Source organism: Vulpes vulpes, chromosome 9 (genome assembly GCF_048418805.1).
Source record: "Vulpes vulpes isolate BD-2025 chromosome 9, VulVul3, whole genome shotgun sequence".
NCBI lineage: Eukaryota > Metazoa > Chordata > Mammalia > Carnivora > Canidae > Vulpes > Vulpes vulpes.
In genome coordinates this window covers 69,385,834-69,403,487 of record NC_132788.1, presented here as the reverse complement: position 1 = coordinate 69,403,487, position 17,654 = coordinate 69,385,834, and positions in this window count along the sequence as shown.

The following is a 17,654-nucleotide window of genomic DNA, read 5'->3' as shown; positions in this document are numbered from 1 at the left end:
TGTTGAGCCACCCAGGCATCCCTATACATACATTTAAATAAACTTTGATGATATGACTTGTTAACTTTAAAGAACACTATATTAGTTATTTGTTTGGTATTTCAGGGGCAGCCCAGGTGGCTCAACAGTTTAGCACCACCTTCAGCCCAGGGCCTGATCCTGGAGTCCCGGGCCGAGTCCCACGTTGGGCTCCCTGCAGGGAGCCTGCTTCTCCCTCTGCCTGTGTCTCTGCCTCTCTTTCCTCTCTCTCTCTCTCTGTCTCTCATGAATAAATAAATAAAATCTTTAAAAAAAGATATTAGTATTTCAATGTACGTGTACTTCAGGTAAAGCACGGTATTGGCTATTAAATACGTTTTGAAGCTTAATTATTTGAGTTGTATTCTAGTTGGAATCTTCTAGTTTCAAACGATAAAAGCCTTTCAAACTTGGTTTAGGTGAACTTACCTCAGCCCCAAAATGTTTCTGCAGTACAGAGGATGTCCACTCTGACAGGATGCAAGAAATAGTTTTCCTCACCTCACCTCTTTTTCTGTGTCTGACTACAAACAACCTTTTATTTAACTCTGACCCTAGGCTGTTAAACTCTCAAGCCAGCCACAATGGTGACTTGCTTTTAACAACAGTTTGAATTCTCTTGGAAAGATTTATCTCAGGAACACTGCAGGGGGGAAAGGGTAAATCCTAACTGTTTTGTTTCTAAATACAGGGAGCCTGAACTGTATTATTATTTAGATACCAGCATTTCTGAACTGACCCTGAGTGAAAGAGTCAACTACATCATTTCTGTGGGATTTTATAGCACAGTGGCAATTTTTAGAGGTGAAAGTTTGAGGAGATTGTTCTTTTTTCTATAAGAAGATGGGGAAGAATAGGGTGAGACATTTCTGTATTTGCACAGCAAGATATCTTTAGTGAATCTCTTCTCCATTCCTCAGCTAAGGACATTTTAACTTTTTCTCTACAGCAGAATCATCACAGTTAAGACATCATGCTAAGCCTTCAACCTTTTTCAAGCAAATCCGGGAGGCAATAAAATAGAGGTCAGATGAACCAGAAATTCCATTTAGGAAACAGTTAGAAAAATCTATCTGTTAATGAGCATGCTGTGTAGTTCACTCTTTTTTCCCCCCTATTTTGTCTTCCTCAAAATAGAATCTAAATAATAAAGCCATCAAATCTAGTTAATAGTTGTGCCTTTAGGGGAACTACAACATAAAGTCACTGAGGAGAAAATGTCATATGACAAGCTTCCCTTGGTTTACAAGGACTCAAGGTGAAGTAGTTTCTTCTTCCGTTATGGTTTTAAAATATTTACTTCAGAAGTTGTCAAATCAGCCTGGCATGGTCCTTGTTACAAGTAAATAGGTTCCTTCTGTCAAGGCACTAGCAATCAGCTTTCTCAGGGATGAGGTGCTGATATCCCAAGGCCTGCCTTTTTCCCAATTGAATTTATCTATTTGTGTATCTGTACACTTAGGCAGACAATGTAATACATCTATTTATCGTCACCGCCAGTGTATCCGTCTAAAGCTATATCCAAAGGCATGTGTTCTCATAAAGTGAGAGAGGCACATTAGTCTGGTTTGATGCAGCAGTCAAGGGCTTTATCTTGTGAGTTATCTGAAGATAAGAGCTTGATTGTTGTCAGACACCACAGCCATTACTGTGTGACTGCAAGGGGGCTGACAACTCACCTGGGTGAAACTCCCAGCGGGCAACAAAGTGGCAGAAGGAGGGGCCCTGATTCTCTCTTAATTGCAAAGTTCACTGTTTTCCATTAGATCATGAGTGCTTTGCAGTCAGTGGTTGGGAATTTATTTATCATTATATTCAAGATTTAAAAGAAACAAACAAACAAACAAACAGAACATAGTATGTGATAAATGTTTATGTGCAAATAGATGCATGGATAAATGGATGAGCAGATGCATGCAAAGATGCATGGATAGACAAATTTGTGCACAGATACTTGAATGGAGGCGTGGACACCTGGGTGGATGAGCTACACCACCTCCTTTCAGAGCTTCCTGAATAATGTAGAGCGCTAAGTCAAATGCATGACTTTTAAGGAACCTCCAATCTGAGCCCTGCCTAACTCTGACTTCTTGTAACCTACCCCTCCTTGCCCCCTAAGTTCTATTCACATTGGGCTTATTTCTGCCTGGCCATGGCACGAGCTGTCCACCTTGCCTGACCAGCCGTTCTTTGTGATCTTCACACATCTGCTTGTTTCGCCATATCCAGATGTATCTTACATGGTATATCATTGGAAATGCTTCTTCTGACCACTCGGTCTGGAACAGCAAACTGATAGCTCTCCAGCATGGCTCCATGTAATTGGTCTCCTTAGCATTTATTCTTTTATGATCTACTTGATAGTTTTATTTTTGTATGTGTCTGTGCCTTTATCTACCCTTGTCCTCCCAATAAAATCTAAGTTTCATGAGCATGTCTCTGTCTATTTAGGACCATATTATCTGCATAAGTATTCAATTATCTTTTGAGTGACTGACTAAATGAATGGGAACGACATCAAATGATTTCCCTTAATTTTAATTACTAGACATTCTACATATAATACACTTTTGTGGGGATCCCTGGGTGGCTCAGCAGTTTGGCGCCTGCCTTCAGCCCAGGGCGTGATCCTGGAGTTTCAGGATCGAGTCCTGCGTCGGGCTCCTTGCATGAAGCCTGCTTCTCCCTCTGCCTGTGTCTTTGCCTCTCTCCCTCCCTCTCTCTCTCTCTCTCTCTCTCTCCCATAAATAAATGAATAAAATCTTTTAAAAAATACACTTTAGTAATACATTTAGAATAATGTTAATTATACAATTTCTACATATATGGCCTTTAAGAGGATTAAAATTCCTATTTTTTTTAAGATTTTATTTATTTATTCATAGAGACAGAGAGAAAGAAAGAGGCAGAGACATAGGCAGAGGGCGAAGCAGGCTCCATGCAGAGAGCCTGACGTGGGATTCGATCCCAGGTCTCCAGGATCATGCCCTGGGCTGCAAGCGGCGCTAAACCGCTGCGCCACCAGGGCTGCCCCTAAAATTCCTATTTTGAAAAAAGTTATTATATTGACGTATTTATCCATCAGCCTTGGAAATATATCAAAGGATTAAAAATGTATTACTTCCTCAAAAGTTTTGGGAGTGAGGTGAAGTATACATAGACACACACACACACACATACACATGCACACACAGAGGCATCCCTGTATTTCAGAGATTTATTGATTTAGACTAATGAAAGGCACACATATCTTGCATATAGGCCCTTCTTGTACCTATTCTTTATAATGCTTTAGATTTGTGAAATTTTCCAAGCAAAAAGGAGTTGATATCTTCTAGTACAGTGATTTTTATTGGGGCAGTATGGTTTTCCAGGCAGCGTATTGGAATTTGGTGGGAATGAGTTGGTCATTACAATGACTGGGAGTACTAATGGTGTTTAGTAGCCAGCATCGCTACAGATCACAATGCATGGAAAAGTCTTAATGAAAAGAGCTTTTCATATCTCACACACTTTCAAAAATCTGTTCATAATCATCTGAGCCTTTTATATAATTCTGCTTTACTTTTAAACACAAAAGAGTTTGCATCCAAACCTGCCAATTAGACTCTAGCCCCAAATGCTAAGCTCTGGGATAGGCATTGTGTAGCCTATTATATTTTATTCCTCTTTTTCTGAAAATTTATTAAAATTCAGTTATTAAGGCTGCCTTTAACAATATCCAAAGAGGCCTATGGAAAATGACCACAGTGTGAGGTCCTTTCAAGGACAGTTATTTTCCCTAGCCACATACTTTTTCGAATTTCTAGAACAGTGTCAAAAAAATAAATAAGTAAATAATTCAGACTTAGGTAAAGAGAGATTTTATTCAAACAGACTATTGTAATAGAAGGAGAAGGATTATTGCAAGAGAGAGAGAGTACTTTAATCATAAGATCTGCAAAAATCTCCAAAATCAGACAGAATGGCCTTTCTTTTATAAAGAGAAGTAAATGAACCTGGTAGAAACTAGAAGAGGGGGAGTGTAATGAGAGGGTGGTGTGATAGAGCAGTTAATCAGGGAGCATTTCCCTGGAAGGCAGTGGATCTGGGGGTGGTACCTTTAAGGAGATGGGTTTTCTATTCCTATGCTTGCTTAAATTCAGGGGTGAGTCCAAGTCCATGGGCCTGTGGGTGGCACAGAGAAGCAGGACCAAGGTTTGGACCAGTCAGTTTGACTTTTTTTTTTTTTTTTTTTTGTCTAGATTGGTCAAATTAAATCACCTCAATAAATCAAATCAGTTTGCTTTCCTCATACTTTCACTAGGGGTCATTTGCCATTTGGGATTGAAATCACATCATTAATATATAAACAGCCAAGGCAACTACTTGTCTGCATTTGTGGCTACAAAATTCATGGTAATTCTAGTGGACTAGTTGGAAACAGGTGGACCATTGTATTTTATCATCAAGTGTAGCCATACTAATGTAGTTACACAGTGATAAATATATTATTTCATCAATTGATTCCTTTTCTTTTTCCACTATATCAATGTAGAGCATTATATAACTTTTCCATTTTCCTAGATTATGTGTAGAGATAGACAGTACTGTCTGTGAATTTAATTTTAGGATAATAAAGGAGGCATTATGAAATATTTTTTTCTCTAAAAGGGCTGAAGGTCCTTTAGAATTGAGAACCACTATTCTACTACCAGATTATTATTTACGGATAATGACTCTGAAACTAATAGAAGTTGAGAAATTTGCCCAAAGCTACAGAGAATATTGATACAATTACACACATAGATACTCTCAAATTGTTAAACATTTTTAGCATGACAAATGTGGGGCTAGGAATACAGATGCGTAAAACAGCTTCTATTCTGTGTAATAGGAGGAAAAAATGTTCACAAATAAATGATAAAGGGCAAATAAAAAGTGATTAGCTTAGCCAACAAAAATTTCTAAAAAAATGTCATTTCTAATAAGTACACTAATAAAGGCCGCTGCTTTCCTGGAGACTGGCTGTATTTAGGACACATGGATAAGTGGAAAGAAATTCTCTGAGGATCTATTTCTTGATCAGCAAAATGAGGGTGAGTAAATATATGTACCTAATGGCACGGTGAGACTTCAACAGAGTAAGTGATGTGATCCGTGATTATATTCTTATAAATTACCTGAGGATCTTATTTAAATCTTGACTCTGATTCAGTAGATCTCAGTGGGGCTGGAGACACTGCATTTTTAACTGTAGCTCTAGTAGTTGTCAGGGATACTGTTTGGAGACCACTTTAAGTGGCAAGGATATAAATCCCATGGTACATCAGAAAGGAGAAGACTGGTTGTGTCTCTTGCCTTCCCCCCCACCCCCGCCCCCCCTGCTATAGCTCTTTTTGAAACCTGTGATAGGAAACATTGGTTTTGTTTTCCTGGGGGCTCTTTGTTTTTTGTATTTTTAAAAATCACTGCTATTTCATTCATGTAGGATTTTTTGAAAGAAGGGAAGTGATAAGATATAGATTGGGGTAATAGGAATTACTGCTCAATGGAAAGAGATTTTTGAATATGCTTCTTCTTTCATCCCACAGTCCAAACTTAATGTACTTAATGTTACTTTGCCTGAGTTCAGAGCATCCCCAATGTATCGGCATAGCTAGTAGTAGAAAGTGGAGGGAGGTATTGTTATTATGTTATTCTGCAGTAACATCCCTATTTACTATAAAAATATATATCCATTTATCGAAGACAGCTTCACATTTCTAACTCATTTTGCAAAAAGTTTACCGTTTCTTAACCATGAGCTAAAACAGCTAAATTTTTTTTTGGTGACAAGAAATGATAAAATGAGGCACAAAACAATTCTATTAGCCTCATAATCCCAAAGATGATTCTTCAGTGGATCTTATAAGAACGATAAACAGTTTTTTTTTAAAGAAATCCAGTTCTAGAATATCTTGTATTTTTCAGTTTCACCAACAGATGACACTAGTGATTTCTATAATCTTTTTTTTTTTTTAATAGCATATCAACAAAATTCTTCATTGCTGCAGTTTGGCAGATAAAAGCCAAAGCTAAAGAAACTATTAACTCTAAAATGACAACATATTAAAGTTATTGTTTTATAGAGTCTTATTGTTTTTGTTATTATTTCCATACAATTTGCAAAAAGCATAATCAAAGATTATTCTTGAGGCAAATGACTGAGCATCTCAATATTTTTCATCAACACACAACTTATAGTGGTAATTCTGAAATAAGAGAGTATCTGAGGCACTTTTATAAAAAGGATATATGACATATATTTCATATCATCAAAACTGCATTCTCTTCCTTCATTTATAAAATAAAATAATCCAGGGGAGGTGGGCGGAGGGTGGGGGTGACTGGGTGGTGGGTACTGAGGTGGGCACTTGACGGGATGAGCACTGGGTGTTATTCTGTATGTTGACAAATTGAACACCAATAAAAAATAAATAAATAAATAAATAAATAAATAAATAAATAAATAAGATAATCTGAATGTATTCTCAGGCATCTTTTGTCTCCTCATTAAAAGCACTGAATGCATTAACAAGAATGCAGCATAATGAGACAGGATGTTGTCTTAAAGAATAACTACATCGAGTCATCCAATAAAACTAGTTTCATAATCACTGGGGCCAAAGTGTGAGTTTCCAAGGGTTGTCATGTCTTTTGGGTGGGAGGGAGCATGGTCTGTAACCTGTACAACAATGTTAAAGTGAATGATTCTTCTCTTTGATAATTCCAAAAATGGTTCACGCTCTTGATTCCATTCTGGAATTCAAGATATTTAGTTCCGGGCATTTGATGTCTACACAGTACTATGTGCATTCCTCCCTTTTTGTTTGTTCCTATAGTAGTGCAAACTGGTCCTATCATCATTTTAAATTGAAAACTAATCAGATGTTTTCTAGAATTCCCTCAACCCCTAGTAACTCCATGTTGGACATGGACATTCATCATCTTGTGGAGTTAAATTTATAAAAAGGAGATATGAAAAAGCAATAAGTGTGTGGTATTACGTGTGATGTGCATTACAAGAAAGATAACATGGATCAAAAAAGAGTTGTCAGCACCAGCAGGATATGTTTTTCAAAGGGCACGTTTGGAAAAATCCCATATAAGCTTGCCTTTCGGAGAAGATATCCCATTTTAACAGATACTTAAGAATTTTACAAAGACATGGTTTTCTTTTAGATTCGTCTATGGGTGATGTATTTATGGTAAAAAAATATATAATGCATAATTGTCACTACCCTGGTGTAATGCAAAAATTACAGAAGCCATTATTATTCTCAGTGAAACACAGAACAGTGAGTACCACTAGGCATTATTTCATTCTTCTGAAAATGAGTAAAAATAAGTGAGTAATGAGAAACCTAACCATTTGCAATGAAAACATAACATTCCATTTTATTGTTTTATTTTTTATTAAAAATGTTTGTAGTTTTATTTTTGATAACAAGTTAAACTTCCTGCTAAACCTTTCATCAGTACAAAGTAATAATAATGAAAACTCATAAACACATTTAGTTTCCACAGTATCAGAAACCACATGATCTATCTTCAGAGACAGAATATTGAGATCTTACTTTAAATATGTATGTATTTGGTTTAAGCACAGTGGTTATTTTATTAAATCTTTTATTTATTTATTTATTTATTTATTTGAGAGAGAGAAAAAGTGCATGCACCAATGGGGAGAGGGACAGATAGAGAGGGAGAAACAGACTCCTGGCTGAGTGCAGAACCCTATATAGGCTCCATCTCAGGTCCTTGAGATCATGACCTGAGCCAAAGTCAGACACTTAAGCAACTTGAGCCACTCAGGCATCCCTGGTTTAAACACAGTGGTTATTTTAAGTGATTCCATTCTCCTAGGCAGAAGTGCCTTCATAATTAGTGTAGATAAATATAGCATAATACTTTTACACATTTTTAAAACAAAATGTTTTTTCTTGAAATTGTCAAAGCAATGTACATGTACAAAATATGGGGATTAGAGGAACAGCATTGCAAGATGCTCAAACATACCTTTGCAGGAAAAAAAATGTGATAACTGTAGAACTTGGGTCTCCTATTTTAAAACTGAATTCATTCACTAAGAATGGTTGTGACATGTATTTATATACATCCATATATATACATATATATGCCTAAATATATATATAAATTATAAAATGTACTAATAAACACCACCACCTTACTTGAAAAAAATCTAAATATTAAAGTCTTATATAAATTTTTTTTTTTTAAGTGTGGCCTGAAGCCATTTTAATTTTTTTTTTTTTTTTTTTTTTTTTTTTATTTATGATAGTCACAGAGAGAGAGGCAGAGACACAGGCGGAGGGAGAAGCAGGCTCCATGCACCGGGAGCCCGACGTGGGATTCGATTCCGGGTCTCCAGGATCGCGCCCTGGGCCAAAGGCAGGCGCCAAACCACTGCGCCACCCAGGGATCCCGTCTTACATAAATTTAAAAAGATTTATTGGTAAAAAATCTTTAGTACATCTACTACTTTAAATAATTGTCTTTGATATTTCTTATTATCAAAAATTATGTTTTTCTCCTTTTATATAAGTAAAGATTCTCACTATATACACATAGATGCACACACACATGCACACACAAATGTTATTTATGACTTACATATGATATATAGAGAAAACATTTCTATATGTTTGTTCAGTAGTCAGCATACAAAATTGTCTTAAAATATTCCCTGTATTCACTATCATTTTTTTTTTAAAGATTTTATTTATTTATTCATGAGAGACAGAGAGAGAGAGAGGCGGAGACACAGGCAGAGGGAGAAGCAGGCTCCATGCAGGGAGCCTGATGTGGGACTCGATCCAGGGACTCCAGGATTGCGCCCTGGGCCAAAGGCAGGCACTTAACTGCTAAGCTATCCAGGCATCCCTCAATATCATTTTAAAATTTACTTTTGAGTGCTATTATTTCCATGAATTTGTATTGTTTTATGTGTTGTGTAATTTTTCTGCCATGTAGAGTAACCTTTTGAAATTTTGCTAGGTGTAATTTTTGCCTTTAAAATAAGCATCAATTTATACATTTTATTCTGGCCTTCATTACAAAAATAGTTTGAGAAAATTGGCAGGACTAGTAGCATTTTCCTACAAATAATCAGGAAAACTAAATGATTTCTAAGTTTTGGTAAAAATCTTTCCCATGGCAGCCCGGGTGGCTCAGGGTGTGATCCTGGAGTCCCGGGATCAAGTCCCATGTCAGGCTCCCTGTGTGGAGCCTGCTTCTCCCTCTGCCTGTGTCTCTGCTTCTCTCTCTGTGTATGTCTCTCATGAATAAATAAAAAAAATATTTAAAAAAACTTTCCAAATTATTCCTTATTTGAAAAAAAAGAATTTAACATTTGGTTGAATTGTTCACATTTTCTTTGAAGTTCATAATTTAAAAATACTATATTTAATTTCAACACAGCTCCATATTTTTGAGAAAATATTTTAGAACTTTAACATATTTTGAAAGAGACCTGTCCAGTAAAAGCTATCATTTCCATTTTATGAATAATAAAATAAATACAGTATCAGTGCAGTCTACTCAAATTCATATAGGAATCAAGTGGTAAGGAAATGACCCACTTAATTTAGAATTATTTGCAACAAATATAGGTTATGAGCATGGGATCTGAATTACACTGCCAGGGTTTGAATGCTGTTATCAACAGCTTCCTAGCTGTGTATCATGTATTCTTTTAGCCTCAATTTATTGGTAATATGGAAATTTTAAACACAACAGTCAAATTAGCCTAAGGGTAGCATAGGCCTAACACAGGGTGACTCGAGTTTTGGAGAATACTGTTACCCCCAGATGTTAACACAGTGCTAGATGTTTACTGAATTAAACTTTGAATATCCTTTCTTGTGGTCAAAAATGTTGAGATATAATTTACAAGATAAAATCACATAGTATAGATAGATATGTACACCTATGTAACCAACAGTTAGACGTGGAACATGCCCATCTTCTCTTGAGCCCCACTGAAGTCAATACACACCACCGTCATCATCCATACCTCAAGCAATACTGAGGGAATTTCCATCACTATACGTTACTTATGCCTACTCAGAATCCCATATAAACGGATTCCTGCAATATAGACTTTTCTGTGGCAATTTCATTGATTTCACATCAAGTCATTGTTATGGACTGAATTGTGCCCCTCACTCCCAATTCATATGTTGAAGTCCTAATTCCCAGTACCTCAAAATGTTTCTGCATTTGGAGTTAGGGCCTTTAAAAAGATAATTAAGATTAAATGAGGTCTTATGGATGGGCCTTAATCCAAAATGACTGGAGTCCTTGTACAAAAAGGTTGTTAGAACATAGATAACACAGACCAAGTGGTGACAGTATGAGGACACACAGAGAAGATGACCACCTGCAGGCTAAGGAAAGAAAACTAAGAGGACACCAACTCTGCAGATATTTTGATCTTGGACTTTAGCATTTGTATACAAGTCTTTACTGGTTTCCCTCACCATCTGAAAGTATGTAGAGCATTGCTTTTATAGAACACTGCTATGAAAACTTTCATGAATCTAAATGGTATAAAGCAAAGAAACAATTATCATTAATTTATATAGAAAAATTTTTGAGTATTCCCAGGCCCCCCAAAATAACCTCTCTCAGGCTTTTCTGATACCTTAGGGTACATCTTGCTAATGAATGCAAAAAAAAATAATAAATCCAGATAAAGAACAGATGCTCACAGACACAGTTCAAAGCTATGCCAGCTTGTTGCTGAGATGCTAAGTTTAATATCTGGGAAGGAGCTTGGTGGGGCCACTATTGCTGCTCAGGAGATGCACTGCTTCTAAGCAGCAAAACAAATACTAAATACTATTTTTGCTTTTTGCCTTTTTTTCATAAAAGCTAAAATCCTCTTTGGGTTTCTTCCAGTTACCAAAAACAGGTACTAATTTAAGTCTTTCATGAATGAGTGGTGACATGGTATGAACTTTTGAAAAGTAGAGGATACTCATATGTGGATATGCATTATCATTTTTCTTGGGTAATTACTTGGGCGTGAAATTGATGAATCATCCAGACAGTGTGTACCTAATAGACTACCGAAGTGCCGTTCAAAGTTGTCATACCACATTGCCATCTCAGTGGCTATCTATGGGAATTCCAGTTGTTCTACTCCACATTGTCACTGACAATCACCCCTTGAGTCATGAAGTGATGCTATTGCAGGATTATAGGGTTCTTGTCTCACAGAGTCAAGGAATGAATCTCATGGACACAAAGTGGTGAAGTGAAGTGAAAATTTATTAAGGGAAGGTGAAAGTAGAAAGGGAAGAAAAACCTTTCTAGAGTGAGAGGGGTCCCAAGTGGATTGCCACTGAAGGCTTTTAGGGCCTATCTTTTATTGAAAACTTGACCAGGAAGTTGATGGCCTTGAGATTCTTGTGCTGTCTTGGTTTAAGCACAGACTATTGATAACACTCTTAATAACTTACTTCTTTGAGGTCTGGTAATTTTCTGTGATTAAACATAGCTGCAAGAAAAATACTCCTGACATCCAAAGTCAGGTGGTCTGGTCTATTCCCTTACTTCTTGTTCACCCTGGCTTAATGCTTCTGCCTGCCAGGAAGAGTTTCAGAGCCTACTCCCAGATCCCTATTTCTCCCTGCTCATACCTTAACCCTTTTTATACTCAATGTCATTGGAGTTTTAATTTTAATTTCCTTGATGACTACTAATATTGATCCTCTTTCTATGTGCTTGTTTTCATGTGCATATAAGTATAAGAAATTACTAAACATTTTATGGACAATTCCTTTGTAAGATATATGTTACAGCATTTTTTCCCCTAGTATGTAGCCTGGCTTTAGAATTTCTTGTTGCTGTCCTTTGAGATAAGATTTTTATTCTTTTGAAAGCCAGTTTATCATTTTTTTTTCTTTTACATTGCAGGCTTTTTGTGTGTGCTACCTAAGGAAACTTGGCTTATCCCAATCATAAAGATGTTCTCTTATGTTCTATCCTCCTTGGATTTTTAATAATTTTAGTTTTTACTTTTAGATCTATAATTCATTTCCAATTAGTTTTTGGTGCACAGTTTGAGACAGGGTTTATATTGGGTTTAGTTGTGGCCCCAAAAAGATATGTCCTAGTCCTAACCTTCTGTACCCATAGATGTGACATAATTTTAAAAGAGAGTTTTTGCAGATGATTAAGTTAAAACTCTTCAGATGAGATCATCTTGGAATTAGGGCAGGACCCAAATCCAATAACCGGTGTCCTTATAAGAGAAAGATTTAAGACACGGACACACACAGGGGTAGGACATGTGAAAGCATAGACAGACTTTGGAGTTATGCTCCCAACAAGCAGCAGAGGTTGCCTGCAGATGTAGTTACGAGATGTGTGGAATGGATTCTTCCTCATAGCCTCCAGAATGAACTAACCCTCCTAACACCTGGATTTCAAACTTCAGGCATCCAGAATTACAGTGTAAAAGTATCAATTTCTTCCAGCTTAAATCACCACTTTATGATAAATTTGGAGTCACTCCTAGAAAACTAATAGAGGTTGAGGTTTATATATTTACCCATACATTTATCTTTTTTTTGTTCCAGGACTATGTGTTGAATAGATTATCATGTCATTATTAATTTAACTTGGTGCCTTTGTCAAAAATCAATTAATCACCTAAGTGCAGGTCATTTCTGGATTCTTTCATTTTGGTCTGTGGATCTGTCTTTGCACCAGTACCACACTGTACTCTATGTTTTCCTTTATGTCATACTCCACTGTTTGGATAAGAATAGCTTTATAGATCTCTTGAAATCAGAACCTACAATTTTATTCCTCCTTTTCAAATACGTTTTTGCTATTCTAGATGCTTTGTGTTTCTCTATAAATTTGAGAATCAGCTTGTCAGTTTAAAAAAAACTAGAATTTTATTTGGGATCAGTTTAAGTTTATAGATTAATTTGTAGAGGATGAAATTTGTATTTTCATTTTTTTAAGGGAATGAAAATTTTAAAAATAGGAAATCTTTGGAACTATGAAGATGATATAGCTGCCTATTTAGTGTTAGGATTTTTTTAAAAAGAATTTCTCAACTATATTTCCCAGTTTATACTGAAGAGTTATTCATATCTTTATTAAATTGATTTCTAGTTATTTTAATTTTATTCTGTAATATGTAATATTTTTAAAACTCATTTTCCCAGTGATTTTGGCATTAGTTTATAGAAATACAGTTAATCTTTATATATTAATCTTGTATTCTATGACAAAATTTATTTTTTAGTTCCTACAAGACATTTTTGGTACAAATATCAAGATTTTATAATATGGACTATCATGGAATTTCTGAATAAGGAATATTTTATCACCTTTTTCTATCTTTATGTATTTATTATTATTGTCTTATTGCACTAAATATGATAGCCAGCACTATGTGGAATAAAATTAGCAAAAGCAGATGTTTCCTAGATTGTTGATCTTAAAGAGAAAACATTTGATTTTTCATCACTATATATTGATCCCCACTCTAGGTTTTCAAAGATGTGCTTTGAAAGTTGGATTTACTACTATTCATAGTTTGCTAAGAATTTCATCTTAGATAGTTGTTGAATTTTTATTTTTTTAAAGATTTTATTTATTTATTTGAGAGACAGTGAGAGAGAGAGCATGGACAGGGGGAGGAAGAAGCAGTCTCACCACTGAGCAGAGAGCCCAACAGCAGAGCTCTGTCCCAAGACTCCAGGACCATAAGCTGAGCCTAAAGCAGCCGCTTAACCACTTAAGCCATCCAGGTGTCCAGGTGTTGAATTTTTAAATGCTTTTTCTATATCCTACTAATATATCACAAAATTTTTATGTTTTAAAATTTTTTATCCTTTATCCTTAAAATGTAGTGAGTTTTGCTGATTTTTGAATATGGAACTAATCTTGTATTCCTGAGACTTAAAAAATCCACCTTGGTCAAGATGCAATTTTTATTTCTTCTTTTGATGGATTTGATTTCTTAATATTCCATTGAAAATTTTTGTGTCTATGATCATGTGGGATACTCCACAGTAATAATTTTTTTCTCAAATGGTTTCATCAGATTTCAAGATTAGAGACCAACTGTCAGTCCTTACAGCATTGGTTGGGAATTATCGCCTCTTTTATTTTCTAAAAGAGTTTATGTAATATTGGCATAAATTCTATATTTAATACTTATGTAATTTCTCAATGATAGCACCAAGGTCTGGTATTTTTCTCAGAAGGAGCTTTATTTATTTTCCTTTTTTAAATTCTGAATTGAATTCAACAAATACGTGACTGTTCAGATTTTCTAATCCTTTGTCAGTCAATTTTGATGTATGGTGATTGTTTTTTTTTTAAGATTTTATTTATTTATACATGAGAGACACAGAGAAAGAGGCAGAGACATAGAGGGAGAAGCAAGCTCCTCTCAGAGTGCCTGATGTGGGACCAGATCCCCAGACGGGAATCATGCCCTGAGTCAAAGGCAGACGCTCAACCACTGAGCCACCCAGGTGTCTCAATTGTGTTTTATCAAATTTTCCATTTCATCTAACTTTTTATTTTCTTGGCATAAACTCTTTTCACAAGTTTCCCTTACGTTTATATCAATAATTGTAGGTTCTGTAGGGTTATACACATTTTCATTTCTGATGTTGGCAGTTTACATTTTCTGTCATTTATTTTACTATTCCTGATAGGATTTTATCAACAATACTGATCTTTTCAAAGAAACAACTTTTGGCTTCTTAATCAATCTTTCTTTCCTTTTTCTTTCTTTCTTCCCTCCCTCTCTCCTTTTTTAGTAATTTCCTCAACTTTTCTAGCTTTTATTGGTAAAACTTTATATTATTAATTTTAAGTCTTCCCCCTCTTTTCTAGCTAAAACTCTAAATTTCTTTCTAAACATCTATAATTGTAAAATTTTACTCTAAGCCTCATTAGTGTTATTTTTGATATTTTAGTATTTATGCATTTTTATACATAGTTTTAAGTTTCATTCCTCAGGGCATTTTATTTACCTTCATTGACCTTATGGTCAACTTTACATATTGAGAAATATGTAATTTAATTTCTAAATATGTGGGAGGTTTTCTCATTATCTTATTGTTGATTTGTATTTTAATTCTGTTGTATTCACATAATGTACTCTGTGAGATTTCAAGCTTTTGACATCTATTGAGACATTTTATAGCCCAGTGCATGTTGTATCTTGGTGAATGTTTCCTGGAAACTTGAAAAGGAAATATATGGCACAGTCATTGGATATAGAGTTCTGTATATGCCAATTAGGTCAAGTGAGTTGATTAAGATCTCCTATATATCTATTTTTTCATCTCCTTGTCCAATTACTAAAAGAAGGATGTTAACAATTTCTGACTATAATTTTGTATTTATTTTCCTTCTTTTTTTAAGATCTTATTTATTTATTCATGAGAGACACAGAGAGAGACTGAGAGAGGCAGAGACACAGGCAGAGGGAGAAGTGGATTCCATGCAGGGAGCCTGACGTGGGACTCCATCTCCGGTCTCCAGGGTCAGGCCCTGGGCTGAAGGCGGTGCTAAACCGCTGAGCCACCCGGGTTGCCCGCAAAGCTGGATTTGTATCACACCTCTGCCTCATAGGAGTTGTGTGAGAATTTCTCTCTTTAAATACCAATTATACACACATATACACAATTATACACACACACATATCAGATACTCACTGTCTATAATGAAGTATTTTACTCAGTTGAAAGACAGAATGTAATAAGAACTTAATAAATGTAAGTTATCAACAGGAGTACCGTTATCACACCCTCATCATTAAGACATTCTATGTGCTTTATTACAATTACATAGTAATCCTCAAATATATTTCTATAAGCTTTGAAGTAAATCCATGTAGAACTAGGCTATAAGCCCACTGAGTCAATACATATATTTAGATATAACATGAAGCAGTCCATTTACCCTGAAATCCAACTCTATATTTCCCATATTGGCATTTAAATTCTGACAGTATTTTGACTCACACATCAACATTATCCAGATGTTTTATAAGACAACAATGTAAATGTAAGTCATCATTTAGTTATGAATTTCTTTTTAGCTAAATCTTAAGATCTCTTTCAGAAATACAGCAAAGTCTGACTTTGATCTACAGATCAGCTACATGAAGATTAGGTTATTGAAGAGCTTTAATTGTTTTTTTTTTTTCTTTCTTCGACTGAACTGCTTTGAAATTGTTCTTTCTGAAATGTAAGAAAAATTTCAACTGGACTTGCCCATTAAAAAAAATCATTCATAATCAGCAGATAATGAAATTCTATTTTCATATTTCTAGGTGAATAATTCATTGCTGTACTGAACATCCCAAATTGTGACAAGTTAAAACTTTACTCAAAAAGGACAACATAGGAGACAGTATACATTGGTCTAGTGGGAAATAGAAAGACCTGACATCAGAGGTCATTATGGCCCAGATAGGTATTATACAGAGTTCTGGTCTCTTATATATAAGATTTAAATGGAAATAGTTGTAAAACAGCCATTTATATCTTGCAAATCCTTTCAGAGGACTCTCAGTTCATACTAGCATAACTTGAACAATATTTGCAAGGAATTGCTAAGTAATGAAAGTGTACCCTACACGGCCAGCCAGAAATGAAAGTATCATGTCAGCACAATACCCATCAGATGGTTTTTAGATAAAGATTCTGGGCTTTTAACTTCATTTAATGAAAAAAAAAAAAAAAACAGTCTTGTAGTATAATGGAACTTTTATCTAACTGTGTAAGTAAATTATGGATAGAGTTATACACTTAGGAGGTGACCTACATAGTATATTCAAAAGACAAAATTAAGAACGGTGTTCAACCTTGAACCAAATTTTGTACCTTTTCTGAAAAATTAGGGGAATGGGCTTGATAAAGGGCTGAATGCAAACATATCAAATACAGTCATAGTAGTTTATTCCCAGGAGACACTCCTTAAGGGTTCTTACCTTCTTTAGAGAGTAAATCTGAAACTGCTTGAAATATCTTAATCTCTACCTGTGGCTCAGCTCATGACATCCAGAGTTAGCAAAACAATGGTTCAAATACCAGCTTAGACATTTATACTCTTTGGCACCTCAGGTGATTTACCTAGATTTTCTGAGCCTCAGTTGTCTTGTATGTAAAATACTACTAGTGTTTGCATGGCAGAGTTAATCTGATGAATCAGTAAAATTATTAAAAAGAAACTGTCCCAATGCTAGACATATTTTGGTATTGAAAGGTAGAGCTGTGTTGTTGCTATTCATTATAGATGGGTGAATTTCAATGAGTTATTAAACCTCTTTATGTTCCCTATTTTCCAACTATTCAATTATCTTATAAAGTTGTAAGAATTGGAGCACCTGGGTGGCTTAGTTGGTTAAGTGTCTGCCTTTGGCTCAGGTCATGATTCCAGGTTCTGGGACTGAGCCCAGCTGGGCTTCCTGCCCAGCAGGCAGTTTGCTTCTCAACTCCCTCTGCCCATCCCCCCACTTGTGCTTGCTCTCTCTCTCTCTCTCTCTCAAATAAATAAATACAATAATTTTTAAAAAATGAAGTTCTAAGAATTGAACAAGTTGT